This window comes from Bos indicus x Bos taurus, chromosome 3 (assembly GCF_003369695.1).
Source record: "Bos indicus x Bos taurus breed Angus x Brahman F1 hybrid chromosome 3, Bos_hybrid_MaternalHap_v2.0, whole genome shotgun sequence".
Lineage (NCBI taxonomy): Eukaryota > Metazoa > Chordata > Mammalia > Artiodactyla > Bovidae > Bos > Bos indicus x Bos taurus.
Window position 1 is genome coordinate 92,647,473 of NC_040078.1, and position 12,543 is coordinate 92,660,015.

A 12,543-nucleotide genomic window follows, 5' to 3' on the forward strand; every position below is an offset into this window, starting at 1 on the left:
TTTCCATGGAGGTCAATTAAAGGATTTGGGTAAATATAAAAAGTGGAAACAGCTTGGGATGGAAGGCGTTCCCTACCCCCATCTCCCTCCTTCTCTCCTCCTCCCTCCGTTGCTCCTTCCCTGCTTCTGCCTCAGAAGGGATGGGGTGGGGGCTGGGGTGCTACTGACCTATGGGGCTGAGCGCAGCCAGGAGACTCACTTGTTTTTTTTTTTTTCCCTTTTCGGGACACCTGATGGCAGGTGGCCTGAGAATGACTGAGAGTAGGATTGGATATTTTTCATATTTAAAATTTCTTCTTAAGACCTCTAACTAGCTTAGCTGCTTTATAGGAGCAGAGACTGACAAGGAGGAGAGAAGGACAAATGCCAGCCCCTTTCCACTTCCCGCAATAGAAAAGCTTGCTCTTGGAAACATTGCCTTCCTCTCTGTGCAGGAGTCTTTATGGACTCTCATCTGCCCTCTCCCTGGAGACTGGACAGCTGATTTTCATCTCGATGAAGGGGTAAGGCAGGGATCTGTGGAGTTGTGGGGAGGCTGGCTCTGAAATCTGCCAGTTGGATTCACCCCCTGGCCTTGTCACTGGCCAGCTGGGCATCTTGGGCAGGTCACTTTCTCCCTCTGGGCCTCAGTATCCTCGTAGGATAAATAGTTGTTATGCGAGTCAGATGCCACAGTATATATGAAGCTTCTGAACTGGGGCCGACACCACGTTAGAATCTGCAGATCTTCCCAGGAGGCAGCAGGGACCTAGGAAAGCCCCAAGGAGCCAAAGCCTCCTTCCTTCATTTCCCAGTGCCATTAGGTGTGTGCAGGGAGTGGGTGTGAGTGCAAGCTCCCCCTGCTCATTCCCCTCCCCGGCCTCCTTTTACTCATCTGCAGAATCGGGCTGAGAATCCCTCTTCTGCCTCCCAAGAGACAGTGCTTATGAGAGCCCTTGGAAAACTGCAGACCTTATAAATAAAATAATGATAACAGTGATTGTGCTTCCCATGGAAAGTTACAGAGAGCACCCTCTCCTTTGACTTGACAGCACTCCCCCAGGGCTACTGTCATATCTCTCACTATGAGGCAGTTCTGGGGGGTGGGGTATAGGGGGAAATGAGTTGCTCAAGATTTGGGGGCTACGAGGTCCCACAGAGCCAGGAGCTAACCTGAGACCTGTCCCACTGCAGGTCAGGCCTGTTCCATCCCCACTCTGAAGCCCCCCTCTTGGAGGGGCCCTGCACTGCTGGAGTTGGAATGGCTCATTAAGCAGGAGGCTCCTCTGATTCTCTCCATCCTCAAAGAGCTCTCCCTTCCCCCCTCCTCTTTTCTCATCCTTTCCCCTCCCCCTTCTTCATCATAGTCCACCCACTCACCCGGGTTTAGGGTGATGTGACTGAGTAGTGCAAGATGTTGAGTCGACTGAATTAAAAACTCTGTGTATGGCTGCTAACTCTGTGTGTCCTTGGGCAAGTTACTTCCCCTCTCTGTGCCTTGATTTCTCCATCAGTAAATAGGATTGGTAATATCTGCTTTATTTCTGCCGCAGATCTGTTCCAATGGGTTAAAAGTAGTGCTGAGGACAGTGAGCAGGTGGGCCCAGGTAAAGGAGTTGTTGCACAGGGTGTCCTTATGGCACATCGATCCTGGGAGAAGGCCCAATATTTTGCAGCCTTGGTTGTGAGCGGGCATTTCTAACAAGTGGGTGGAGAAGGATTTTTAAAGACCACGAATGGTCTTAAATGCACAAGTGAGACTGGGGGGTGGGGCAAAGGATTTTGTTTCTTTAGTAGGTAACGATGATTCTCAGAACAAGCTAAACAAATCCCTCCTTATTGTAGAATGTTGCTCGGGGCTAGGCTTGATTAAAATCGGAAAATCTAAGAGGCTTTAAACGTGTGTGGTTTGGAGGGATCCGGAGTGCCTTCCCTGCCCTGGGTCTCCCTGGCCATGGTCTTGGAATCAGAGGCTGCACAGGGCCTGAGACAGTGATTGGAGCATCTAGCACCCCGATGGGGAACTGGGGAGCCTTCCCCTGGGCAGGCGGAATCCACAGCACTCCTGGTTCTGGATGCCTGGGATCAGGAGGTTTGTGTTGAGGGCTGTGTGGAGACCAGTTTGGTGTGTGGACTCCTTGGGACAAGGGCTGTCCTGTTGGTCTCAGGGACCCCAAGCCCTGCCCCCATCCGTTCAAAGAGGAAGGATTCATACTTTGAGCGGCTCTGGATGCCATGGCCAGTTCCAGGTGCCCTGCATTTGCGTCTCCTGTACACATCTCTGTCTTGTTTTCTCCTCTATAAAGTGGGGATCCTAACAGTGCCTGCTTCATAGGGTGGTGGTGCAGGTAAAGTGAACTAATGCATAGAGCTCAGAACATGCAGGGCACAGGGTAAATGCACAGTAACAGCAGTTCCCATGAGGACCTTGCCAGGAGCCATGGAATGAATTGGTTTTTTTCCATTATGGTTTATTATAAGACATTAAATGTAGTTTCCTGTTTTATACAGCAGGACCTTGTTGTTTATTTTATATAGAGTAGTTTCTATCTGCTAATCTCGAGCACCTAATTTATCCCTCCTAAATCCCCATTCCCTTTGATAACCATAAGTTTGTTTTCTATGTCTGTGAGTCTGATTCTGTTTCATAAGTATGTTCACTTGTGTCATATTTAAATTCCACATCTAAGTGATATCATAGATATATGTCTTTCTGACTCAGTATGATAATCTCTAGGTCTACCTATAATGCTGCAAATGGCATTGTATCATTCTTTTTAATGACCAAATAGTATTCCATTGTATACAGACCACATCTTCTCTATCCATTCATCTGCTGATGGACATTTAGATTACTTCTATGTCTTGGCAATTGTAAATAGTGCTGCTACGAACATTGGCGTGCGTGTATCTTTTCAAATCATAGCTTTTTCTGGCTGTATGCCCAGCAGTGGGATTGCTGATCGACTTTTAGTTTTTTAAGGAACCTCCATACTGTTTTCCATAGTAGCTGCACCAGTTTATACGGAATTACTTTTTACGTTGAATGTGGCTGAATCTGACAGTGGTGAGGTAACTTGCCCGTGTTGGTGAGCGGCAGAGCAGGAGTTTGAATCTGGGTCTAGCTGACTTCAAAGCCAGAGAATGTCTCTTGGGAGACTAGACCTTCAATGCCACGATGCATCTTGGGTGCAGGAGCCCCCCCGATGGGGGACGTTCCGTCTCCAGTTCCTCTTCTCCCATGAGCCCTGTGGACCGCCTGGGCTCCTGAGGGCAGGATCCCCATGGGAGGGCTTGAGCAGACTGGTCAGGGCTGGTACTTTGCTTAGAGTTTTATGGCCACGCAGAGAACATGGCCAGAATCTTCTATGGCTGAAGTCCCAAGGCCCACAGTCCCTCACTGACCCAGTTGTTCCTTATCAGTTGTTCAGGGCAGACTGCCAAGTGGGGAGCAGCAACCCCCTTGCACCGCTGGGTTGCCTGGGGTTGCCAGCAGCAGGGTGCCCTGGTCTGGGCTGTGAGTGTGACTTGGGGTGGGGAGTGGCGAGAAGAAGGCTGGCCCACCGCCAGGTGGTTCGGGGTCCATCTCCCTCCCCTCTGTTCCTACTACAGTTGGGAGGCCCTGCCACCCCCGCCAGACTGCTCCCCATGCTTCGGAGAGGAGGCTGGTGCAAGGGAAGCCTCCCTTGTGGGAGCCGATGGTTACTGTACATTCATCCTGAGCCTGGCCCTTTTCTAAGCTCTCACTCAATGTTAGCACAGTCTTCACCGTACCTGTGAACCTGTGACGTGGGTACTATTGTTAGCCCATTTTTCAGGGGAGGAGAGAGGCTGGACATCCCCTTGGAGAGATACCCTGGCGAGGGGAGGAGTGCTGACCTTGGAGCCAGGTCGGAGGTCGAGCGCCTGTCCTATCTTGACCCTTTAGCACCCTGTTGCCCACGATGGAAGGCAGTGGCGAGGAGTTTGAGGTAGAAGCAGAGCTCCAGGAGTGAATGCAGGGAGCGGGAAATGGGTGAAGCCTGCCTGCCTGTCTCCTGTAAGCCTTTACTATATTGGGCATTGTGTCAGGCGCTGGGCACTCGGCTGACTGAAGGGAGCTGACCTTTCTGGTAGCGGTGAGTGCTAGTAGTGGTGCAGTCCTTCAGCTTTCAAGCCAAGGGTGTTCCCAGCCGTCTTTTTTGACTTAGGAGATAGAAGATCCTGCTGGTTAAGAGCCAGCCAGATCTCTGGAGTCAGACTCCTAGCTCTGAATCTCAATTCCACCAGTTACCAGCTTGGGCAATCACTTCTTTCTGTGCCGCAGTTTTTGTGTCTGTAAAATGGGGATAATAAGAGGGCTTAGGACAGTACATGGCGCATTGTGATCACTCTCAGTAAGTGTGACTTTTGGCAGGAGAGGAGGGTGTGGAACTGGAGGGAGAGGAGGTGGAGCGGACTTCAGGAGGCTCTGATCATCCCCAGAGTTGTTCTTTTTGGGAGAAGAGGACTATCCCTGAGTCAGGAGTCCACAGCCTTGCCTAACCACAATGAGGTGCCATGGCGTACCCCCAGGATGGCTCTGATAAAAGAGAGAGATGCTGACAAGTGTCAAGGAGGATGTGGAAAAACCAGAGTCCTATACCCTGGTGTGGTAGGAATGGAAAATGGTGCTGTGAAAAAGAGTCTGCAGTGACTACAAAGTTTAACATAGATTGGGCTTAGGACCCAGCAGAATTGAAGACATGCATCTACACAAAACTCGTACATGAATGTTAATAGCAATATTATTCATTATAACCCCAAGGCAGAAGCTACCTCAGATGTCCTCTGCCTGGTGGATGAACAAGCAAAATGTTGTCTGTCCATGCTAAGAAATGTTCAGTTCAGTTCATTTCAGTCGCTCAGTCGTGTCCAACTCTTTTCGACCCCATGAATTGCAGCACACCAGGCCTCCCTGTCCATCACCGACTCCCAGAGTTCACTCAGACTCACGTCCATCGAGTCAGTGATGCCATCCAGCCATCTCATCCTCTGTTGTCCCCTTCTCCTCCTGCCTTCAATATTTCCCAGCATCAGGTCTTTTCCAATGAGTCAACTCTTCCCATGAGGTGGCCAAAGTACTGGAGTTTCAGCTTCAGCATCATTTCCTCCAAAGAAATCCCAGGGCTGATCTCCTTCAGGGTGGACTGGTTGGATCTCCTTGCAGTCCAAGGGACTCTCAAGAGTCTTCTCCAACACCACAGTTCAAAAGCATCAATTCTTCGGCGCTCAGCCTTCTTCACAGTCCAACTCTCACATCCATACATGACCACAGGAAAGACCATAGCCTTGACTAGACGGACCTTTGTTGGCAAAGTAATGTCTCTGCTTTTGAATATGCTATCTAGGTTGGTCATAACTTTTCTTCCAAGGAGTAAGCATCTTTTAATTTCATGGCTGCAGTCATCATCTGCAGTGATTTTGGAGCCCCCCAAAATAAAGTCTGACACGGTTTCCACTGTTTCCCCATCTATTTCCCATGAAGTGATGGGACCGGATGCCATGATCTTTGTTTTCTGAATGTTGAGCTTTAAGCCAACTTTTTCACTCTCCACTTTTACTTTCATCAAGAGGCTTTTTAGTTCCTCTTCACTTTCTGCCATAAGGGTGGTGTCATCTGCATATTTGAGGTTATTGATATTTCTCCCGGCAATCTTGATTCCAGCTTTGTGTTTCTTCCAGTCCAGCCTTTCTCGTGATGTACTCTGCATATAAGTTAAATAAGCAGGGTGACAATATACAGCCTTGACGTACTCCTTTTCGTATTTGGAACCAGCCTGTTGTTCCATGTCTAGTTCTAACTGTTGCTTCCTGACCTGCATATAGGTTTCTCAAGAGGCAGGTCAGGTGGTCTGGTATTCCCATCTCTTTCAAAATTTTCCACAGTTTATTGTGATCCACACAGTCAAAGGCTTTGGCATAGTCAATAAAGCAGAAATAGATATTTTTCTGGAACTCTCTTGCTTTTTCCATGATCCAGCAGATGTTGACAATTTGATCTCTGGTTCCTCTGCCTTTTGTAAAACCAGCTTGAACATCAGGAAGTTCACAGTTCACGTATTGCTGAAGCCTGGCTTGGAGAATTTTGAGCATTACTTTACTAGCGTGTTACTCAGCCATAAAAAGGGTTGAAATACTGATTATGCTACAACATGGATGAACCTTGAAAATGTTATGATAAGTTAAAGAAGCCAGACAAAAAAGACCCCATATTGTATGATTCCGTTTATAGGAAATGCCCACAATAAGCAAATTTATAGAGATAGAACATATAGATGAGTGGTTGCCTGGGGTTTAAGGGAAGGGAAAATAGGGAGTGATTGTTAATAGGTATGAGTTTCTTTTTGGGCTGATGGAAATGTTCTGAAATTTGATGGAGGTGATGGGTGCACAGCTCTGCAAATATACTGAAGCCACCAATAATACACATTAAAAGTGTTAATTTTGTTGTTAAGTCACTCAGTTGTATCCCACTCTTTGTGACCCCATGGACTGCAGCACGCCAGGCTTCCCTGTCCTTCATCTCCTGGAGCTTGCTCAAACTCATGTCCATTGAGTCAGTGATACCATCCAACCATGTCATCCTCTGTCATCCCTTTCTCCTTCTGCCTTCAATCTTTCCCAGCATTAGTGTCTTTTCTAATGAGTCAGCTTTCCCCATCAGTGGCCAAAGAATTGGAGTTTCAGCTTCAGCATCAGTCCTTCCAATGAATATTCAGGACTGATCTCCTTTAGGATTGACTGGTTTGATCTCCTTGCAATCGAAGGGACTCTCAAGAGTCTTCTCCAACACCACAGTTCAAAAGCATCAGTTCTTTGGTACTTAGCCTTCTTTATGGTCCAGCTCTTACATTCATACATGACTACTGGCAAAACAGTAGCATTGACTAAACGGACCTTTGTCAGCAAAGTAATATCTCTGCTTTTTAATACATTGTCTAGGTTTGTCATGGCTTTTCTTCCAAGGAACAAGTGTCTTTTAATCTCATGACTGCAGTCACCATCTGCAGTGATTTTGGAGCCCAAGAAAAAAAAGTCTCTCTCTGTTTCCATTGTTTCCCCACTATTTGCCATGAAATAATGGGACCATGAAGGCATGATCTTAGTCTTTTGAATGTTGAGTTTTAAGCCAGCTTTTTCACTCTCCCAAGTATTACTAATAATGCTTATTAAAAGTAAAAGATGCCTCAGTTTTTAAAAAACAAATAAGAGAAACAAAACTCCTCCCTGATGTGAGCCCTCCACCCACTCTGGGGTCACATCTCACTCTGTGCTCCAGGCAGTAACACGTGGTGCAGCCAAGCCTGGGCTCTTCTGGTTCTCCATGCCATTCTCCCCTGGCAGGCTGTCTGGGCCAGGAAGTCAGCACTTCAGAGATGATATCTTGGGAAGAAACCCACAGCTTTGGAGCCACCGAGCCTTGCATTTTCCCACTCACACCCCTTCCTCCGAGTCTCAGTTTCCTAACCTGAAGGTGGGGAGGGTGGACTCTATGAGCGCAGGACTCTTGTGAGCGGGAAATGAGAGTGGGCGTGGCTTGGGATAGGTACCAAGAGCAAGAGCATCTGAGTTCTCCATCGTGTGTTGGCTTCTCCAGGTCGAGTGCCTTGTGCTCTGTAGGTATTCCAGAATGTTTGGGGAAGTGTTGGACACTGGTGGGGCCAAGGTCATGGGTCAGCATGAAGCTGGGCTATGCTATCACCTGATAGAGGCAGCACCAGCTCTGAGGGCCGGCTCTGGGTCAGGGAGGCCCAGACTTGACTTCCAACTCTTCTCCTAGCTGAGTGACCTTTGGCAGATGACTCAATCTTTCTCTGCTTCAGTGTCCTCTTCAGTAGATATGGGTTGTGGTAGGCATGCTATGCACTGAATTGTGTCCCGTCTCTAATTCATGTGTTGAAGCTCTGACCTCCTGGTGTGGTGGTGATAGGACCTCACCTAAATTAGGTTTGGATGAGATCATGCAGATGGGGTCTTCATAATGAGACTGTGTGTGTGTGCTCAATTGTGTTCGACTGTTTGTGATCCCATGGACTGGAGCCCACTGGGATACTCTGTCCATGGAATTTTCCTGGCTAGAATTCTGGAATGGTTGCCAGTTCCCATTCCAGGGGATCTTCCCGACCCAGGGTTTGAAACTGCGTCTCCTGTATTGGCAGGCAGAGTTACTCTTGCTCTACCTGGAAAGGAACCATGACGAGATTAGTGCCTGTATAAGAAGAGACATTAGAGAGCCTTCTCTCTCTCTTCCATCTTTCTCTGCCACGTGAGGACACATCCAGAAGGTGGCCATCTGCAAATCAGTAAGAGAGCCCTCACTAGACACTGACCGTGTGCCTCCCTGATCTCAGACTCCCAGCCTCTTGACTGGGAGATATCGTTGTCTGTTGTTTAAGACACCCAGTCTGTGCTCTCTTGCAATGGCAGCCTGAGCAGACTGCACCAGGACGCTAGAAGCAGTCTTGGATGTACAGTGTGGAGCGAGGTGCCTGGCAGGTGGCAGGCACGCCTGCTGTTACTATCAAGCGGCTCCATCTACAACTGTGATGGGCGTTTAGTAGCTGTGGGGCCTTAGGCGAGTCACTGGACTCTGAAGTGTTGTCACTTCCTTCTCTGTAGAATGAGGGCAGGACGCTGCCCATGCAGAGCTGTGGTAAGGGTCAGATGAGATAATCTAGGTTGAGGGGCTCGTAAACTGTGAGATGGCGTGCCCGTGGAAGGGGCTGGCTGTTTATGGAATGGAGCTTGGCAGACAAATGTGGGATGGAGTTTGAGCAGCACGGTGATGCAGTGGGTCTGGCGGGGACTCCTGGCTCTCAACACGGTCCTTTCAGGAAGTGACTGTTTTGGCAGCAGCGTCTGTCTACCTGTACCCAGGTGGCAGTGGTTGAGCGGAGATTCCTGGGCTTGGTATTCAGGGCTCAGTGTCTTGTCTCGGAATGGGGAGCCCCAGGTAGAGGGGAAGCGGGGCCCATGCCTGGAGGCAGTGGTGCGTACTCCAGCCTGCAGACAGCTTGTGACCTTGCTGCTTGGCAGTGTCCGACCCTGAGTTGGGGAGAGCCCTGGGTAACAGGGAAACCTCCCGGACTGAGGCCAGAAGCGGTCTTTGGGAGCTGAGGAGACCTGGAAGCACCAGCTGAGCTGGCTTTGGATCCCGCTCTGTGACATCAGGGACTCGGAAGTCTTTGGGTGGAAAAGCACTGTCTAGAACTCCTTTGGCGTCATCCTTTGGAGCGTGTCCCGAGAGGCCCTTGCCTGGTGTATCTGACTTCAGAGCTGTGGGCTGAGGTCGTTCTCCGCTCAGACGTCCCACACTGGGTCAGCGGGAGGGGTGTGTTCCCAGGGGAGTTTATGGGATTTTTCTGGTTGGTTCTTTAATTGTGTCCTGTTTGTTTGCTGTCTGGTCTGGGGCTGTGGGGTGGGTGGGGTGGGGATCCTTGGAATGTTGGCCTGGGCAGCATGGAACCCTCTCTCGGGCAGAGGAGGGCAGACGTCAGAAAACGGATGTGGAGATGGGAGGTTTTCAAACATAAGGGGCAGGGGTTTGGTTGCTAGAATAGCTCTGGTCTAGCCCCACCCTGCAGGTCCTTGTATTTCAGAGAGGCGTGGGCTGGAGTGGTCAAAAACCACTGACTCTGAACCCACTTCTACCACTGATGGGCTCTGTGACCTTGGCAAGGTTCTTAACTTCTCTGTACCTCCATTCCCTCATCTGTAAAATAACACAAGTAGCCTATCTTATAGGTTGTTCTTAGGATGAAGTGAGATGAGACAGGTAAAGCATTTAGAACAGCGTCTGGCATAGAATAATGCTAAGTCAACCTTCGCTGGACTGTGCAAGAGGCATGAGGACGGCGTGGGCCTTCCAGCAGACTTGTTTCCCCTTCTTCCTCCAAGTTCCTGTTTAGTTCAGCTCCACTGATGTGCACTGAGCCCTTCCCTAGGGGCGAGTCCTCTGCTGGGAGTGGATTCAATCCCCTGAACTCACCTCAGGAATGCTCACTACCTGGGTGAAATAGAGACTCAAGAACAGACAGTGGCCTCCAGGGGAGGAAGGAGACAGATGGCGATATTTTGAACGGGCACGGTGGAGGGGTGTGCAGAAATGAGTCACTGGCACCTGGTGATGCCATGTTGAAGGTAATCTGTTTCTAGTCTGAGGTGGCTGTTCCCGAGGTGGTCACCCACGGCCAAAAGGAGAAGGTCTTCACGAGACAGAGGGTGCTGTGGGAGTTCCACGCGTGGATGACCTGCTCCAACTTGGGAATTGGGCACTGGTGGGAAGGGAATTCCAGGCAACACCATTGGTACAGCCAAAGGCCTGGAGAGGGGAGAGCAGAGCATGTGCATGAGGAGCAGTGGTGGGTTCTGCTTGCCTGGAGAGAAGGGTCTGTGGCGGGAACAGAGAGAAATAAGGTTGGAAGGCCTTGGGTTCCAGGCCAAGAGAGGGGCGGGGTAGGAAGTTTTGTTTGTTTCCCTGTAGACACAGGGAGCTATGGAGAGCTTTTTTGCTCTGGTAACCCTAACTTTTATATACTTTGGTTCTTCGGAGAAGAAGGGGCAAGAAGTGAAGTTTTCAGTCTTTAAGATGGGGGTGGGTAGGGGATCTCGCATTTGCAGAAAAGTAACTTGGAATGAAACCATTATAAAAATCCTCAGAGATTTCTGCCTTAATGAAGGAAGCAGTTTTTCTCCCATAGATTCTTTAAAACTTGGGTTTCAAGCAGGGAATAGCGACACGTAATTTATTTCTCCTGGTGCTTGATCTGAGATCCCTTGGGAAAGAACAGGAAGGAATTAGTGAGCTCTATATTACAATTTAATTGCTTGAAGGAAAAATATTATTTTTTATTGTTAGCCATTAGCTGCTTCTAGCTTTATTAAACTCAACCCTCTGTCGAACACAGCATTAGCCATTTGGAGCTTGCTGGCTCCCCGAGGGGAGGAAAACCCTCTGAATGGTCCCACCTTGTAAAGCGAGGGTTACTGCTGGGATCCAAGTGGCCCCAGGGAGTCTTGCATTTCAGGCATCTCTGTACTTGGAGTGCAGCCTCCTGACGGCGGGTTCAGCCCTTGTTTTGTTCCCCGACATGGGGAATGGAGGTCAGGGAGGGCAGAGGAAAGGATCACGGTCCCTGGGTCACATCTGGGTCTCTCCTAAGACGGGTAAACTCGGCTGTGTTGCTTAATCTCCCATTTTACAGATGGGGAGTTTTCATTTTTAGGGGTACTTGCTAGGGCTGAAGGAGACACTATATGTAAACAGAATACTCTAGTATTCAGTGGTGCTCAATAAGTGCCAGTTGATGGGTCCCAGGGCTGCACACTTCTTTAGGCTGTTTCCCCTACTTTGTTCATACTCCAGGTTCCAAGCTCTTGCCTCCAAAAGCCAGTTCCACCCCACTTGCCCAGCACAGGGCAGAGGGGAGAGGCCCTGGCTCCACCTGACCCCTCTACTGTGCTGGGCAGTTCACTCCCTGATGGCCACTCCGTGCCTGACTTAGACCCCTGCCCTCAGGGAGCCCCCAGCTAGATGGATGAAGACAGGTGGGTGAACCACGATGATGTGCGCAGAGGCCAGGTGGGACCTTGACCTGCCTGGGGGGCAGGCAAGGCTTCCTGTGCACATGCTGGAGAGTTCTGAGGGGCTAGGAAGAAAGAGTTCCCTGGGGAAGACTGCCTTCTTGGCTGTCACGGCCCTCTGACGGCCACCATCTGGCTGGAAGGTGTCTACCCACCCAGCCCTGAAGGCCTGTCCCTAACCGCCATTTCCTTCCTCACCCTGCTCCTTCACTCTTTACCTCCCCAACATGTATACACGTTGTTTCGGTGGACTTTCACCACGACCTTGGAGCTTCTCACCCACCCTTTACAGGTAGGAGGTCACCTGGCTGGGCATCTGGCTGCAGGCTGGCAGAGGGCAGCATAACCTAGGGCTTTCCCAGGCCCCACCAACCCTAGCAGACTACACAGTGGGCTTTTTAAACTGACTCACCTTCTCCACTTACTAGGAACCACTTGCTGCCCAGCCTTACTCCCTCGCATAGCGAGTGGGAGACAGCCAGTGTTTTTTGCAAACTGGCCCTGAGCAGGCTTCCACTGAGGCTGCCCTCTGCATCAGAGCTGTTGCCCACATAGCATTTCACGCTTATCGAATGACCTATGGCCTGGAGTTTTGGAGACAGCCTCAGTTTACTCAGATGGTGAGGATTTACGCCCCATTCCTAAACATTTATCGTGCATGCAGGACTAACTTTGTGTGCAGCAACTCCCTTTACTATAAGTCAGGGGTCTGAGCCCTGGCATGACTTGCTCAAGGTCACATAGCCCCTGTGAGGCAGAGCTGGGGGTCCCTGCACCATCTGTTCAGCCTGGGCTTTCTCCCTGGGTGGCTTACCTGCCCCCCAGTCTCCCCTCAGTTCAGTTCAGTCGCTCAGTCGTGTCCGACTCTTTGCGACCCCATGAATCGCAGCACACCAGGCCTCCCTGTCCATCATCATCTCCTGGAGTTCACTCAAACTCAAGTCCATTGAGTCTGTGATG

The 12,543-nt window shown here is 49.9% G+C and overlaps 1 protein-coding gene across 1 annotated transcript in view; it reads left to right on the forward strand.

The window, feature by feature from the left end:
- Window positions 1-12,543, forward strand: part of GLIS1 (GLIS family zinc finger 1) — a 259,538-nt gene that overhangs the window by 35,033 nt on the left and 211,962 nt on the right. The gene's annotated exons all lie outside the window — the stretch shown is intronic.